Source organism: Gymnoscopelus microlampas (genome assembly GCF_963454915.1).
Source record: "Gymnoscopelus microlampas genome assembly, chromosome: 8".
Taxonomy (NCBI): Eukaryota; Metazoa; Chordata; class Actinopteri; order Myctophiformes; family Myctophidae; genus Gymnoscopelus; species Gymnoscopelus microlampas.
Window position 1 is genome coordinate 1,031,192 of NC_139945.1, and position 18,154 is coordinate 1,049,345.

The window sequence follows — 18,154 nt, forward strand, 5'->3', positions numbered from 1 at the left end:
CAGCACAGTGATACATCACTTTTAACTCAGGTACATACAGTCGAAGATCTCACCTGGTGGAATTTGATGAAGCAAAGTCAGCTTGTTGTATGTGATGGATGATGCTACACTCGGTGGAAGAGTAAACATGGCCAGGTCCAGTCTGGTGAAACTGAGACCCAACAAGTTGGGGTTAACATAGGCCAAAAATAATGATTTAAATTATTTCTAATTGGTCTTCAAAAAACAAAATATACTGATAGATAACTTACATTATTTTGTACGACAAGCAGGAAATTTCACCCTGAAAAATGACAAAAAGAGTTTGTGATTTTAAACCAAATGTGCATAGTTACAGTTTATATTACTATCATTACAGTTTTTACCTTTCCAGAGAACATAACAAGGTGGGACACAAACTCAGCCTATCCTCTCTCCTTTGGAGATTTGGTCAGATAGTCAAACACTGCGTGGATGACAACGTCTTTCTCAGGAAGAAGAGGCAACACCACAAGTTCTGCACTATGCTTTGGAGACAGGAGCCTTACAGCCTCCAGCTAGATGGAAAGAAAGTCAAGAAAAACTTGATCACCACCACTGGACTTTATTTTATATTTAAAAAGTAATTATCTCTTGGAGTTAATAATTCATCATTGTTATGTAATGTAACAACTTTAAAGTCTTACAGGGGAGAAGCCTGGGTTTAGATTCAGGAATTCACTGACAGACACAAGACCTGAGAATGCACCAAAGTTGTTCTCCAACCAGTAAACACTGCTGTTGGACACACGGCCTCGGTCTGAAGGGGACAGATCAGAATGAAACATTAAGGCATTGAAAGGTGTCTGGAAATACAGTCAATATATTTCCTGTAAAAAATATAACATTTTAATAGATTGTAAAAATAGATAGATAGATTGCAGTTAGTCCTGACTGTGGTCGGGACAGGAAAGGGATTATTAGTTCCGTCAGGACCACTTGCTGCTGATGTGAGGTCATGTTGTCGAACTGATGGCTAAACTCCTGCAATCTGTGGATCAAATCAAAATACAATGAAAAATACTTGTTTTCACTTCTTTCTTTTTTTCCCGGCCAATTCCCATCACATCATCTGTTTCCATCTGCTTCTGTTTTCGGCATCTTCCTTGGTCACTCTAGCCACCTGCATGTCGTCTCCCTCCGCATTCATAAACTTCATCTTTGGTCTACCTCTTCTCCTCTTGCCTGGCAGCTCCATCTTCAGCATCCTTCTCCCAATATACCTCTCATCCCTCCTCCGTATATATCCAAACAAACATCCAAACCTCGCCTCTCTTGCTTTATCCCAAAACCTTCTAACCTGGGCTAATCCTCCAATGTAATCATTGGCATCCTCAATTTTGCCACCTCTAGTTCCGCCTCCTGTCTTTTCATCAGTGCCACCATTTCCAAGCCGTACACATCTTCCCTCTCACTCTAGCTGGAACCCTTCTCTCACAAATCACCCCTGACTCCATCAGTTCCACCCTACCTATCGCTTCTTCAGCTCTCTTCCACACTACCCATTACTTTGGAGTCAATTCAACTTCACTATATGACTTTTTACTCACGAGAAAAAAGAAAAGAAATTCAAAACATTGTGACTTAACTATGCTTTTCACCCAAACACCCCATTATGGCAGATGAAATGTGAAATACATCCACATAAAGATGATAGCCCCAGGTGGGAAAATTCAGTCAAAGGGTATACAGATGGAAGAAGTCTCCAGCTCAATACTTACACTTGCTGGTATGTGTTACAGCTGAGGTTCCTGCTGCTGAGGCAGTATAGAAACTCTCCTGATGCAGATGACAGGAACCCTCTCAAACGTCCAGAGAACCACTTCCCAATGACATCACTGTCCCTCAACTGTTCATCAGTCAGAATCGACACTCAGCTCTCCAATCACATCCAGAACCGCAGACGCCGATGGACCAGTCATCGTCATGGACTAGGGGAAGGATTACATGGGTCAATATTTCATTTAAATGTGCATTACGTGTGAGCTCATTTGGTGTAAAGAATAGTGGACAGGCCTTTTCGCTCTACAATAGAGAACTTTCATTCCAAACCTGGGTGGACTTTATGTGGACAAATAAAAGCTTCTGGGCAGAAATGATTGTTTTTTTATTTTTATTTTGCATTGGTGCATTTTATAATTACTAATTATAAACATAGACTGTAATTATGTGTAGGTCTGAGATGTACTAACTCAGTCATCATTGTTCATTTTAATTAGTTTCAGTGATTGGTCATTCTATCTTTGCCATAACACTTAGCAGTTTAGTTTCAGTTTATTTCAGTGTCTGGTTAGATCTAGTTTTTGTACCGTGTTGGCTAGAAGATCAAGAGCTGCATCCAACACCCCAGAGGCCTTGGAGAGGAACAGCTTCCAGACTGGTCTGGAACCAGTGGAGCTGGGGCACCAGTAGTTCGGTAGGCTTGCGTGCCGCACGTCCGGGGGCCAACATCCTCCGAGACTAGGCAGTGGTACTATTTAACCCATAGTTGGGGGCTGGTTCGTGGGCACCAGTAGTTCGGTAGGCTTGCGTGCCGCACGTCCGGGGGCCAACCTCCTCCGAGACTAGGCAGTGGTACTATTTGTCCCATAGTTGGGGGCTGGTTCGTGGGCACCAGTAGTTCGGTAGGCTTACGTGCCGCACGTCCGGGGGCCAACCTCCTCCGAGACTAGGCAGTGGTACTATTTAACCCATAGTTGGGGGCTGGTTCGTGGGCACCAGTAGTTCGGTAGGCTTGCGTGCCGCACGTCTGGGGGCCAACCTCCTCCGAAACTAGGCAGTGGTACTATTTAACCCATAGTTGGGGGCTGGTTCGTGGGCACCAGTAGTTCGGTAGGCTTGCGTGCCGCACGTCCGGGGGTCAACCTCCTCCGAGACTAGGCAGTGGTACTATTTAACCCATAGTTGGGGGCTGGTTCGTGGGCACCAGTAGTTCGGTAGGCTTGCGTGCCGCACGTCTGGGGGCCAACCTCCTCCGAGACTAGGCAGTGGTACTATTTAACCCATAGTTGGGGGCTGGTTCGTGGGCACCAGTAGTTCGGTAGGCTTGCGTGCCGCACGTCTGGGGGCCAACCTCCTCCGAGCATTATAATTGCACAAATTTAATGACCAGAAGTCTAGCGTCACATTTGCGCTTTTTATAGAATTGTCACATCAGAAGACAGACCCTTGCAGCGTAGAGAATAGAGAATAGTTATACCCTTCCAGACAAGAGCCATATCCCGGCGGACACGGACCGTCTTCAAGGCAAGAGTACAGTCAGTGATGCCACATAAACCTTATAGACGCCGGTAGGGAGGGGAAGGCTTATTCGCTTATAGATTCCAAGGAACTTGGAATCAAAACTCGATTAATGACAGAACCAATCAACAGATTAATCCTATTGACACACTGTCCCTAAAGGCAAGGCTCCTTTCAGTCAGAGGTGGATTTGAGCTTCAGAGCTTGCGCTATCCGGGACAGACATTGCTCCTTCAAGACAGAGCTCTGAATGGAAGGGTAGAACTATTCTTTACACTGCGATGCTCGGTCTTCTGATATGACATGCTATAAAAAGTACACATGTGAAGCTAGAAGTATGGGTATTGAATTCATTGTTATATGGGTATTGAATTCATTGTTATATGGGTATTGAATTCATTGTTATATGGGTATTGAATTCATTGTTATATGGGTATTGAATTCCCATTATATGGGAGCGCCAATGGAGGGGGAAGGCTGCTTCTGTACACGCTCCTCAGCGTCGCAACGTTTTTCCTTCTTTTTAGTATTTTTAAGCCTTTTATTTTTTTACATGTACTTAAAAGACGTATGAAAAAATTGCCTTTCCCTGTTCTCAAGTAAAATATTGATATGCGATTAAAATGTGATTAATTGTGATTAATTCATTACAAAGCCTCTAATTAATTTGATAAATGTTTTTAATCGAGTCCCAGCCCTAGTTCTTATTATGTATATTTATAATGTTCTTACCCTTCATCACAGACACCTGTAGCAGAGTCTCCAAACTTTGATCCGGTGTACACAAACTGACCGTTGGAGATTTCCCCAGCAGAGCCACATGACTTCCCTGTGGAAGAGAAAGAAATATCCTTCAATACACTGGTATGAAATATCCAGTGGTGTAAAGTAACTAAGTACATTTACTAAAGTACTGTACTTAAGTACAATTAGAAGGTACTTTTACTTTACTGGAGTATTTCCAATTGTCTATACTTTTACTTACATCTCAGAGGCAAATATTGTACTGTTACTCCACTACAATTATTTGAAAACTACCTCTCCACTGTATATGATGCAGCCTAAGAAAAGAAAAGTGCAGATATTAGGATTTTGTTCATTTCTAAAACACCATGGAAAAGCAAAATAACCAATACAAATAAAATGTAAATGTAACGGCAATGTTTACGTCATGTAGATAGAAGATCTCACCTGGTGGAACGTGATGAGCTAAAGTTAGCTTCACGTATGCGATGGATGATGCCACACTCTGAGGAAGAGTAGGCATGGCCTGGTCCAGTCTGGTGAAACTGAGACCCAACAAGTCAGGGGTTAACATCAGCCAATAATAACGAATGAAATCACATCTACCTGTCTTCAAAAACCATAATACTATATATTGATGGATCTACTTACATTATTTGGTATGATGAGTAGGAAATGTTTCCCTGAAAAGTGGCAAAAATATGTTGTCATTTCAAACCTTAATGTGCATGGTTACATTTTCTATTATCTTTACTTTATGTTTTTTACCGTTCCAGAGAACATAACAAGGTGGGACACAAACTCAGCCAATCCAGTTGGAGATGCAGTCAGGGAGTCAAACACTGCGTTGATGACAACGCCTTTCTCAGCAGGAAGAGGCAACACCACAAGTTCTGCACTCTGCTTTGGAGACAGGAGCCTTACAGCCTCCAGCTGGACAGAAAGACAGTCAAGAAAATATTATCACCACCACTGGATTTTATTTGATAATAATAAGGTAACTATTTGGTCTAATCATTCTTTAGAGTTTTTTTTATGTGGCAGCGATGAAGTCTTACAGGGGAGAAGCCTGGGTTGAGATTCAGGAATTCTCTGACAGACATAAGGGCTGAGAATGGCCCAAAGTTGTTCTGCAGCCAGTAAGCACTGCTGTTGTAGGGGACAGATCAGAACAAAGTATTAAGGCATTCAAACAGAAAAATGGCTGCAAATACCAGTCAAAACATTTTCCAGTAAAGATATCCCATTCTAATTGAGAATAGAATGGGAATATATTTATTTAGCAAATACATTTGAAAATGAGAGCCAAACTGTTATTGAGATATTGCAGTTAGTCAGTACCTGGCTGTGGTCGGGAGAGGAAAGGGAGGATTAGTTCCTTCAGGCCCAAATGCTGCTGCTGTGAGGTCATGTTGTCAAACTGATGGCTAAACTCCTTCAAACTGGTGAATCAAACACAGAATGAGAAATACTTATTTCTTAGCTTATTGGTGAAGCTAGAGAAAAGGCAACGGAGTCATCAAAATCAAAATCATCCCCCAGGAAGAATGAAGGTGCACAGAAAAGTCTATGGAAATCCAGCAGTCAGAATTGCCACTCTCATCTCTCCAATCACATCCAGAACCAGACGCTGATGGACCAGTCATGGTCATGGACTAGGGGAAGGATTACATGGGTCAATATTTAATATTATTAAATTTGCATTAACATTACGTGAGGATATTTAATGTATGGAATAGTAGATAAAGATTCTGGCTCTATAATAGAGATATTCTTTTTTTCATTAGCAAATCTTTTTAAGATTATTAAAAACATGAGCTTTAAATTTAAATAATTTCAGAATTCAGATGTGTTACTTTTAATTCGTTTTAGAGATTGTTCATTCTGTCTTCACCATAAAAGTTGTTTTCAGTGTCTGGTTAGAGCTACTTTTTGTACCGCGTTGGCAAGAAGATCCAGAGCTGTATCCAACACCCCAGAGGTCTTAGAGAGGAACAGCTTCCAGACTGGTCTGGAACCAGTGGAGCTGGGGGACTGGTTACACTTCATCACTGCTGCCAGATCCTGTGCTGTCAACATGGACACCTGGGTGGAGATAATGGACAAAGCAGAACAGAAAAAACAGGAAACCTTTAATGAAGTAAAAATTGGAAAATGATAACTGTTGCGTTCAATGTGAGAGACTTAAGTGGCTTACTGAAGCACACGTGTATTCTTCAATGCCAAAGTCACAAAAACGTCCATTCATCTGTCCGTTGTTGAGGAGGAGCTGTAGTGCAGTGCTTTGGTAGCCGAAAAGGAAAACATATCAAATGTTTCTTGAGTTGCAAAACGAAAAGTTTGTTCATTAAATATATTTGAGATATTGTAAGCATTGCCTCAGAACACTCACCTGTTAATTCCACCACAAATGTCTGTTTCTGCGAAAACATTAATTAATTAATTCATTATGAAAATAAATCACATTAAAATTAATAACAATGAATCAAAACTACTATACACTTACCATTTGCTGAAGTAACATTGCACTTGGGAAAGAAAGAAAGAGTGAAATGTTTTTAATTTGGTGACATTTAGTCAATTAGACTTTAAAATGTGAATATCATTTCAGGTACCTACCTCTCCACTGTAGATAATGCAGCCTAAGTATAGACAGAAAAAGTTTTGTTGATTTTAAAAATGCAATGGGAAAAACATAACCACTGCTAATAACATGTGAACATAACAGCACAGTGATACATCACTTTTAACTCAGGTACATACAGTCGAAGATCTCACCTGGTGGAATTTGATGAAGCAAAGTCAGCTTGTTGTATGTGATGGATGATGCTACACTCGGTGGAAGAGTAAACATGGCCAGGTCCAGTCTGGTGAAACTGAGACCCAACAAGTTGGGGTTAACATAGGCCAAAAATAATGATTTAAATTATTTCTACTTGGTCTTCAAAAAACAAAATATACTGATAGATAACTTACATTATTTTGTACGACAAGCAGGACATTTCACCCTGAAAAATGACAAAAAGAGTTTGTGATTTTAAACCAAATGTGCATAGTTACAGTTTATATTACTATCATTACAGTTTTTACCTTTCCAGAGAACATAACAAGGTGGGACACAAACTCAGCCAATCCTCTCTCCTTTGGAGATTTGGTCAGATAGTCAAACACTGCGTGGATGACAACGTCTTTCTCAGGAAGAAGAGGCAACACCACAAGTTCTGCACTCTGCTTTGGAGACAGGAGCCTTACAGCCTCCAGCTAGATGGAAAGAAAGTCAAGAAAAACTTGATCACCACCACTGGACTTTATTTTATATTTAAAAAGTAATTATCTCTTGGAGTTAATAATTCATCATTGTTATGTAATGTAACAACTTTAAAGTCTTACAGGGGAGAAGCCTGGGTTTAGATTCAGGAATTCACTGACAGACACAAGACCTGAGAATGCACCAAAGTTGTTCTCCAACCAGTAAACACTGCCGTTGGACACACGGCCTCGGTCTGAAGGGGACAGATCAGAATGAAACATTAAGGCATTGAAAGGTGTCTGGAAATACAGTCAATATATTTCCTGTAAAAAATATAACATTTTAATAGATTGTAAAAATAGATAGATAGATTGCAGTTAGTCCTGACTGTGGTCGGGACAGGAAAGGGATTATTAGTTCCGTCAGGACCACTTGCTGCTGATGTGAGGTCATGTTGTCGAACTGATGTCTAAACTCCTGCAATCTGTGGATCAAATCAAAATACAATGAAAAATACTTGTTTTCACTTCTTTCTTTTTTTCCCGGCCAATTCCCATCACATCATCTGTTTCCATCTGCTTCTGTTTTCGGCATCTTCCTTGGTCACTCTAGCCACCTGCATGTCGTCTCCCTCCGCATTCATAAACTTCATCTTTGGTCTACCTCTTCTCCTCTTGCCTGGCAGCTCCATCTTCAGCATCCTTCTCCCAATATACCTCTCATCCCTCCTCCGTATATATCCAAACAAACATCCAAACCTCGCCTCTCTTGCTTTATCCCAAAACCTTCTAACCTGGGCTAATCCTCCAATGTAATCATTGGCATCCTCAATTTTGCCACCTCTAGTTCCGCCTCCTGTCTTTTCATCAGTGCCACCATTTCCAAGCCGTACACATCTTCCCTCTCACTCTAGCTGGAACCCTTCTCTCACAAATCACCCCTGACTCCATCAGTTCCACCCTACCTATCGCTTCTTCAGCTCTCTTCCACACTACCCATTACTTTGGAGTCAATTCAACTTCACTATATGACTTTTTACTCACGAGAAAAAAGAAAAGAAATTCAAAACATTGTGACTTAACTATGCTTTTCACCCAAACACCCCATTATGGGAGATGAAATGTGAAATACATCCACATAAAGATGATAGCCCCAGGTGGGAAAATTCAGTCAAAGGGTATACAGATGGAAGAAGTCTCCAGCTCAATACTTACACTTGCTGGTATGTGTTACAGCTGAGGTTCCTGCTGCTGAGGCAGTATAGAAACTCTCCTGATGCGGACGACAGGAACCCTCTCAAACGTCCAGAGAACCACTTCCCAATGACATTACTGTCCCTCAACTGTTCATCAGTCAGAATCGACACTCAGCTCTCCAATCACATCCAGAACCGCAGACGCCGATGGACCAGTCATCGTCATGGACTAGGGGAAGGATTACATGGGTCAATATTTCATTTAAATGTGCATTACGTGTGAGCTCATTTGGTGTAAAGAATAGTGGACAGGGCTTTTCGCTCTACAATAGAGAACTTTCATTCCAAACCTGGGTGGACTTTATGTGGACAAATAACAGCTTCTGGGCAGAAATAATTGTTTTTTTTATTTTTATTTTGCATTGGTGCATTTTATAATTACTAATTATAAACATAGACTGTAATTATGTGTAGGTCTGAGATGTACTAACTCAGTCATCATTGTTCATTTTAATTAGTTTCAGTGATTGGTCATTCTATCTTTGCCATAACACTTAGCAGTTTAGTTTCAGTTTATTTCAGTGTCTGGTTAGATCTAGTTTTTGTACCGTGTTGGCTAGAAGATCAAGAGCTGCATCCAACACCCCAGAGGCCTTGGAGAGGAACAGCTTCCAGACTGGTCTGGAACCAGTGGAGCTGGGGCACCAGTAGTTCGGTAGGCTTGCGTGCCGCACGTCCGGGGGCCAACAACCTCCGAGACTAGGCAGTGGTACTATTTAACCCATAGTTGGGGGCTGGTTCGTGGGCACCAGTAGTTCGGTAGGCTTGCGTGCCGCACGTCCGGGGGCCAACCTCCTCCGAGACTAGGCAGTGATACTATTTGTCCCATAGTTGGGGGCTGGTTCGTGGGCACCAGTAGTTCGGTAGGCTTGCGTGCCGCACGTCCGGGGGCCAACCTCCTCCGAGATTAGGCAGTGGTACTATTTAACCCATAGTTGGGGGCTGGTTCGTGGGCACCAGTAGTTCGGTAGGCTTGCGTGCCGCACGTCTGGGGGCCAACCTCCTCCGAAACTAGGCAGTGGTACTATTTAACCCATAGTTGGGGGCTGGTTCGTGGGCACCAGTAGTTTGGTAGGCTTGCGTGCCGCACGTCCGGGGGCCAACCTCCTCCGAGACTAGGCAGTGGTACTATTTGTCCCATAGTTGGGGGCTGGTTCGTGGGCACCAGTAGTTCGGTAGGCTTGCGTGCCGCACGTCCGGGGGCCAACCTCCTCCGAGACTAGGCAGTGGTACTATTTAACCCATAGTTGGGGGCTGGTTCGTGGGCACCAGTAGTTCGGTAGGCTTGCGTGCCGCACGTCTGGGGGCCAACCTCCTCCGAAACTAGGCAGTGGTACTATTTAACCCATAGTTGGGGGCTGGTTCGTGGGCACCAGTAGTTCGGTAGGCTTGCGTGCCGCACGTCCGGGGGCCAACCTCCTCCGAGACTAGGCAGTGGTACTATTTAACCCATAGTTGGGGGCTGGTTCGTGGGCACCAGTAGTTCGGTAGGCTTGCGTGCCGCACGTTTGGGGGCCAACCTCCTCCGAGACTAGGCAGTGGTACTATTTAACCCATAGTTGGGGGCTGGTTCGTGGGCACCAGTAGTTCGGTAGGCTTGCGTGCCGCACGTCTGGGGGCCAACCTCCTCCGAGCATTATAATTGCACAAATTTAATGACCAGAAGTCTAGCGTCACATTTGCGCTTTTTATAGAATTGTCACATCAGAAGACAGACCCTTGCAGCGTAGAGAATAGAGAATAGTTATACCCTTCCAGACAAGAGCCATATCCCGGCGGACACGGACCGTCTTCAAGGCAAGAGTACAGTCAGTGATGCCACATAAACCTTATAGACGCCGGTAGGGAGGGGAAGGCTTATTCGCTTATAGATTCCAAGGAACTTGGAATCAACACTCGATTAATGACAGAACCAATCAACAGATTAATCCTATTGACACACTGTCCCTAAAGGCAAGGCTCCTTTCAGTCAGAGGTGGATTTGAGCTTCAGAGCTTGCGCTATCCGGGACAGACATTGCTCCTTCAAGACAGAGCTCTGAATGGAAGGGTAGAACTATTCTTTACACTGCGATGCTCGGTCTTCTGATATGACATTCTATAAAAAGTACACATGTGAAGCTAGAAGTATGGGTATTGAATTCATTGTTATATGGGTATTGAATTCATTGTTATATGGGTATTGAATTCATTGTTATATGGGTATTGAATTCATTGTTATATGGGTATTGAATTCATTGTTATATGGGTATTGAATTCCCATTATATGGGAGCGCCAATGGAGGGGGAAGGCTGCTTCTGTACACGCTCCTCAGCGTCGCAACGTTTTTCCTTCTTTTTAGTATTTTTAAGCCTTTTATTTTTTTACATGTACTTAAAAGACGTATGAAAAAATTGCCTTTCCCTGTTCTCAAGTAAAATATTGATATGCGATTAAAATGTGATTAATTGTGATTAATTCATTACAAAGCCTCTAATTAATTTGATAAATGTTTTTAATCGAGTCCCAGCCCTAGTTCTTATTATGTATATTTATAATGTTCTTACCCTTCATCACAGACACCTGTAGCAGAGTCTCAAAACTTTGATCCGATGTACACAAACTGAACGTTGGAGATTTCCCCAGCAGAGCCACATGACTTCCCTGTGGAAGAGAAAGAAATATCCTTCAATACACTGGTATGAAATATCCAGTGGTGTAAAGTAACTAAGTACATTTACTAAAGTACTGTACTTAAGTACAATTAGAAGGTACTTTTACTTTACTGGAGTATTTCCAATTGTCTATACTTTTACTTACATCTCAGAGGCAAATATTGTACTGTTACTCCACTACAATTATTTGAAAACTACCTCTCCACTGTATATGATGCAGCCTAAGAAAAGAAAAGTGCAGATATTAGGATTTTGTTCATTTCTAAAACACCATGGACAAGCAAAATAACCAATACAAATAAAATGTAAATGTAACGGCAATGTTTACGTCATGTAGATAGAAGATCTCACCTGGTGGAACGTGATGAGCTAAAGTTAGCTTCACGTATGCGATGGATGATGCCACACTCTGAGGAAGAGTAGGCATGGCCTGGTCCAGTCTGGTGAAACTGAGACCCAACAAGTCAGGGGTTAACATCAGCCAATAATAACGAATGAAATCACATCTACCTGTCTTCAAAAACCATAATACTATATATTGATGGATCTACTTACATTATTTGGTATGATGAGCAGGAAATGTTTCCCTGAAAAGTGGCAAAAATATGTTGTCATTTCAAACCTTAATGTGCATGGTTACATTTTCTATTATCTTTACTTTATGTTTTTTACCGTTCCAGAGAACATAACAAGGTGGGACACAAACTCAGCCAATCCAGTTGGAGATGCAGTCAGGGAGTCAAACACTGCGTTGATGACAACGTCTTTCTCAGCAGGAAGAGGCAACACCACAAGTTCTGCACTCTGCTTTGGAGACAGGAGCCTTACAGCCTCCAGCTGGACAGAAAGACAGTCAAGAAAAGATTATCACCACCACTGGATTTTATTTGATAATAATAAGGTAACTATTTGGTCTAATCATTCTTTAGAGTTTTTTTTATGTGGCAGCGATGAAGTCTTACAGGGGAGAAGCCTGGGTTGAGATTCAGGAATTCTCTGACAGTCATAAGGGCTGAGAATGGCCCAAAGTTGTTCTGCAGCCAGTAAGCACTGCTGTTGTAGGGGACAGATCAGAACAAAGTATTAAGGCATTCAAACAGAAAAATGGCTGCAAATACCAGTCAAAACATTTTCCAGTAAAGATATCCCATTCTAATTGAGAATAGAATGGGAATATATTTATTTAGCAAATACATTTGAAAATGAGAGCCAAACTGTTATTGAGATATTGCAGTTAGTCAGTACCTGGCTGTGGTCGGGAGAGGAAAGGGAGGATTAGTTCCTTCAGGCCCAAATGCTGCTGCTGTGAGGTCATGTTGTCAAACTGATGGCTAAACTCCTTCAAACTGGTGAATCAAACACAGAATGAGAAATACTTATTTCTTAGCTTATTGGTGAAGCTAGAGAAAAGGCAACGGAGTCATCAAAATCAAAATCATCCCCCAGGAAGAATGAAGGTGCACAGAAAAGTCTATGGAAATCCAGCAGTCAGAATTGCCACTCTCATCTCTCCAATCACATCCAGAACCAGACGCTGATGGACCAGTCATGGTCATGGACTAGGGGAAGGATTACATGGGTCAATATTTAATATTATTAAATTTGCATTAACATTACGTGAGGATATTTAATGTATGGAATAGTAGATAAAGATTCTGGCTCTATAATAGAGATATTCTTTTTTTCATTAGCAAATCTTTTTAAGATTATTAAAAACATGAGCTTTGAATTTAAATAATTTCAGAATTCAGATGTGTTACTTTTAATTCGTTTTAGAGATTGTTCATTCTGTCTTCACCATAAAAGTTGTTTTCAGTGTCTGGTTAGAGCTACTTTTTGTACCGCGTTGGCAAGAAGATCCAGAGCTGCATCCAACACCCCAGAGGTCTTAGAGAGGAACAGCTTCCAGACTGGTCTGGAACCAGTGGAGCTGGGGGACTGGTTACACTTCATCACTGCTGCCAGATCCTGTGCTGTCAACATGGACACCTGGGTGGAGATAATGGACAAAGCAGAACAGAAAAAACAGGAAACCTTTAATGAAGTAAAAATTGGAAAATGATAACTGTTGCGTTCAATGTGAGAGACTTAAGTGGCTTACTGAAGCACATGTGCATTCTTCAATGCCAAAGTCACAAACACGTCCATTCATCTGTCCGTTGTTGAGGAGGAGCTGTAGTGCAGTGCTTTGCTAGCCGAAAAGGAAAACATATCAAATGTTTCTTGAGTTGCAAAACGAAAAGTTTGTTCATTAAATATATTTGAGATATTGTAGGCATTTCCTCAGAACACTCACCTGTTAATTCCAACACAAATGTCTGTTTCTGTGAAAACATTAATTAATTAATTCATTATGAAAATAAATCACATTAAAATTCATAACAATGAATCAAAACTACTATACACTTACCATTTGCTGAAGTAACATTGCACTTGGGAAAGAAAGAAAGAGTGAAATGTTTTTAATTTGGTGACATTTAATCAATTCGACTTTAAAATGTGAATATCATTTCAGGTACCTACCTCTCCACCGTAGATAATGCAGCCTAAGTATAGACAGAAAAAGTTTTGTTGATTTTAAAAATGCAATGGGAAAAACATAACCACTGCTAATAACATGTGAACATAACAGCACAGTGATACATCACTTTTAACTCAGGTACATACAGTCGAAGATCTCACCTGGTGGAATTTGATGAAGCAAAGTCAGCTTGTTGTATGTGATGGCTGATGCTACACTCGGTGGAAGAGTAAACATGGCCAGGTCCAGTCTGGTGAAACTGCTTCACAATTTTACACACAGTAGAGGGATTGAAGTCCATTTTGTCCAGCAGGCAGAGATCATAGTCTGACAGCAATTTCAATTACAAGCTTTGACTCTTGCATGGATCAAACCGTTAAGTGTATAAGTTGGTCAAGTAAATTAAAACACCAGATTGTAGAAGGCAAAAATGATTGTCAGTTAAATAAACAACTTTTGTGTATCATGTTCATATGTGTATGGGCTTAGGCATTAATGAGAGGTTACATTCCAAAGTTTCACTTTTTGTTCAGCTTTAGTAGTGAAGAACCCTTCTGATCGTGAATAGTAATTCCAAAAAAAAACCACACATCTGTATTCATTGTAAATGTTAAATACATGTGACTAAATACATTACCAAACATATAGATTCACTTTTCAAACACATGGTAAAAAGAATAATAAGTAGAGACAAAGCAGAGCAGATATAGTTTAAAGCATTTATTAACACAATTGTATTATTGGTACCTTTACTGTAAGCAACACCATCAATATATTTGGTATAATGCCCTATCAATTATTGTTATTATAGTTGTTGTTGTTGTGATTATATATGTAATAATAGTATGGTTATATTTTATGATTCTATAGGTTAATTATAGTTATTAGTTTTTATTATTATACAATTATATATTATGGTAACTATTACAATGCCTGTAAATAGTTTATTATTGACAGATATATTATTGATGCTATAATAATTATTATTACTATTATTACTGTTATAATCCAAAATTATATTCTAACTTTTAAGTAAATTCAGCCAATTTAGGAGTGCACAGGGAAAAATTCTTGCACGGAAAATAAATAGAGGATGACTTTTGAAAAGCTCACCATCACAAAAGTCATTAAGATCTTCTCTTGAACTGGAATCACTCTGCAGCATCTCTTTTATATTAGGGTGTTTGTAAATACAATCTAATGTTTTCAAAATTGGGATATAAACAAATGTATCAGTAACAACAGCCGGATCATACTGTAGGTTCCAGTAGTCCGATTGTGCAGGGTATCAAATCTTGTTCCAAGAACATATTCAACTGGGTCTACCCTTCCCCACTTCTCTTTAAAATATTTCCTTCTCTTAGTTTCAGAATTTAAGACACAATTTTCTTAAAACACTGATCAATTTTACCCTCAACCTCACTTTTAGTCTGGAGGGAGAGCGTTTTGGTTTTGAAAGTATAAGAGGAAGGGGCCCCAAATGGAGTAAAACATTTGAGCTGAACCTCTGATCGAGTACTTTATTTTTTCCAATTTTAAAAAGAACATGAGGTCCTGTAACCAAAGTGATATTTTAGGTGGGATGGCTGATTTCCATTCTAGTAAAATTCTCCTACGGGCTAACAAGGACGCAAAGGAAATAGCATTCTTAATTTTTTTCCAAGGTGGAGATTGGACGCCGGCCACCCCAAAAATAGCAACTTCAAAGCTAGGTTGAATATTCACCTCAAAGGCATCTGAGAGAATTTTAAATACATCTGTCCAAAAAACTAATAAACTGGGGCAGGACCAGAACATGTGAGTCAAGTTGGCTGGGTCATGTTGACATCTCTCACAGCTCCCATCCAGGTCGGGATATATTCTGCTTAGTCTGGCTTTGCTAAAATGGGCACGGTGGAGAACTTTAAACTGTATCAGATTAAGACAGGCACAGGAAGTAATCCCATTCACTGCGCTCATAGCCCGGTCCCATGTGTCTTCCGGTATCACTACACCAAGTTCCCCCTCCCAGTCCCCCTTAATCTTGTAAAGTGACTGAGGCGTCATTAAAAGAGAATAGAGCTGTAGATGTTTATGAGACCTTGAAGTTGAGCAGGGGTCTGAAACAAAATATCAAATTTCAGGTCTGGATCTAAATTAGGAAAGGTTGGGCTTTGGGCTTGAACAAATTTTGTCTAATTTGGAAGTACCGGAATAGATGTGAGCGGGGGAGTTTGAATTTTAGTGAGAGGTCATTGAAAGTGGCAAAAGTCCCGTCTATGTAGAGGTCAGTAAATGTATACAGCCCGGATCTTTTCCAGTGTAAAAAGCTGGCATCCAATTTAGCAGGGAGAAATAAATGGTTGTTGCATATGGGGCCTTCTAAAGAGAAGCCACAAAAATTAAAATGCTGACGGAATTGGGCTAGGTTTAAAAGGCAGCCACTTCTCTCTTCTACAAAGCTAAAACATAAACCTTAAGTGCAATGTGGTATTCTGTCCACTGCGTAGCACTGTCTATCCAAATTAAAGCTGTAAACCCCAGTATGGAGTCATTTGAATGAGCCTTAGTTCCCATTGCTGGGAGTGCCCATGGTGACGTGATTGGACAAGATTGTCGTCATAGAAACCCTGAAAACCATAGATATAGGCTGAAAACCCCATGAAACCCCCAGTATGGAGCTATATGAATTAGCCTGGGCAGCATTCCATTTTCGGGTATATGATCCGGTCGGGAGCGGAAGTAAAAAAAAGAAAAAGTGGCCGGATAGGCCATCTATGGGATAGGCAGAACCGGAAAGACGTCTCACCCCAAAATAGGTCCGTGCTAATAAAATCCTTGATACGGCATTGTTTAGCTTATTTTTTAAATGTAAATGTGCGTGCACTATCCGGAGACTATTTAGCGTCGGTATTATCCCACGGGGAAATTCTATTCCATTTAAACCGCAAAACCGGATAGGCAGAACCGGAAAGAGGATTCTTTTTTCTTTTTTCTTTTTTCAGTAGGCGTGGTCTAGACCGGATCATATGTTGTCTTCTGGAACGCAGACCAGGCTTTCCTCCGAGGTGGAAAGACTGGTGATGCGAGGTTAATATGAATGAGCCTTAGTTCCCATGGTTGGGAGTGCCCATGGTGACGTGATTGGACAGATTGTCGTCATAGAAACCCTCCTCAGCCAGCTACGTGATGGATGGATATTTAGTTGTCCCTGTGGCCGTTAGCTGCGGGATAGTGTCACGGAAAACAAAGTCTACAGTATAGTCATGTTTTAGTAAAAAAGAAAACTAGCCTGCTACTGCTGATAATAATAATATTGGTAATAATAATACTGGTAGTAGTAGGCTAGTAGGGCTATTAATGAACAGCAGCAGTCTGCGTCCAGTTCAAACACCCGTGGTTACTTAAAATAAGTGATAATGTTATTAATAATAATAATAATAATATAAACCATAGCTTTGTATTAGAGTGACTTTAGGGTTGGACAATAAAGGCGGCCATATAGTGCAATGAGAAACATAACGTCTACTGATGCTCTTGTGTTTATTGAAGGGAAAGCTAATAATGATAATCATATTAAATAAAACAATAGTGACATGATGAACAGCAGCGCATCCAGCTTGAACACCCCAGTTAAGCCTGCTGCCTATATCTTTAGTAATGAAACTAAACGCAGTAATATCCAGACAATCTGGAGTCTGCTTGGGTTGACAGTTTTAGTGGGAAGGATTAAGAAGGCGATATGTCGAATATGTAGCGGCTCTAATAATGAGCGCCTCGCCATATATAGGCTTCTGGAAATTGAAGCCTTATATGCCTGTGAGTCACAGGCATATTTTGTTTTAATAGAGATACGATGTCAAATACTATATTCCACTGTCAGAAGTACACAGCAGGGGGTTATTTAAAAAAAGGCCTAATTTATAGATTGATAAACGCAGAGAAGAAGTGATAAAAGTAATACTAGACCTGGTAATAATCATAGTGACAGTAGTCTAATAATAATGAAGAAAAAATGATTTAAATTAAAACAGCAAAGACGAACAGAGACGGCGAGTTAAAGCGCCAGTCCAGTATTTCACCAAACATTTTCTGATGTGTTTGTGGTTAGATATCAGTCACTCAGTCAGTCAGTAGGCAAAGAACTATTCAAGCCTATTGTCCAAAATACACAATTAATAATGACAGAATGTATGTGTAGATTAATAAACACAGAAAAAAGTGATGATAATAATAATGATAGTAAAAGAAAAGGAAATTTAATTTAAAGCAGCGGCTCCCAGCAAGGAGCATTTTAAATTAAAGCAATTTCAATTAAAGCAACGAGGCTGACCCGAAACAACAAGTTAGCAGCAGTACCAGTCCACTATGTCAGTGGTTCTCAAACTTTTTCATGTCAAGGACCCCCAAATTGACATTCATTAGCCCGCGGACCCCCATTTGAAAAGATAAGCCAGGGACCCCCATAAGAGATGATTTTTATAGCTCTAGCA

At 40.7% G+C, this 18,154-nt stretch overlaps 1 protein-coding gene across 1 annotated transcript in view; it reads right to left on the reverse strand.

The window, feature by feature from the left end:
• The window catches only part of LOC311050063 (uncharacterized protein), a gene marked incomplete at its 3' end in the record, with an annotated part of 32,227 nt that extends 14,670 nt beyond the window's left edge, over positions 1-17,557 (reverse strand). The window contains exon 1 of the mRNA XM_084064029.1: positions 17,553-17,557. The remainder of the gene's footprint in view (positions 1-17,552) is intronic.
• Between the last annotated feature and the right edge of the window lie 597 nt (positions 17,558-18,154).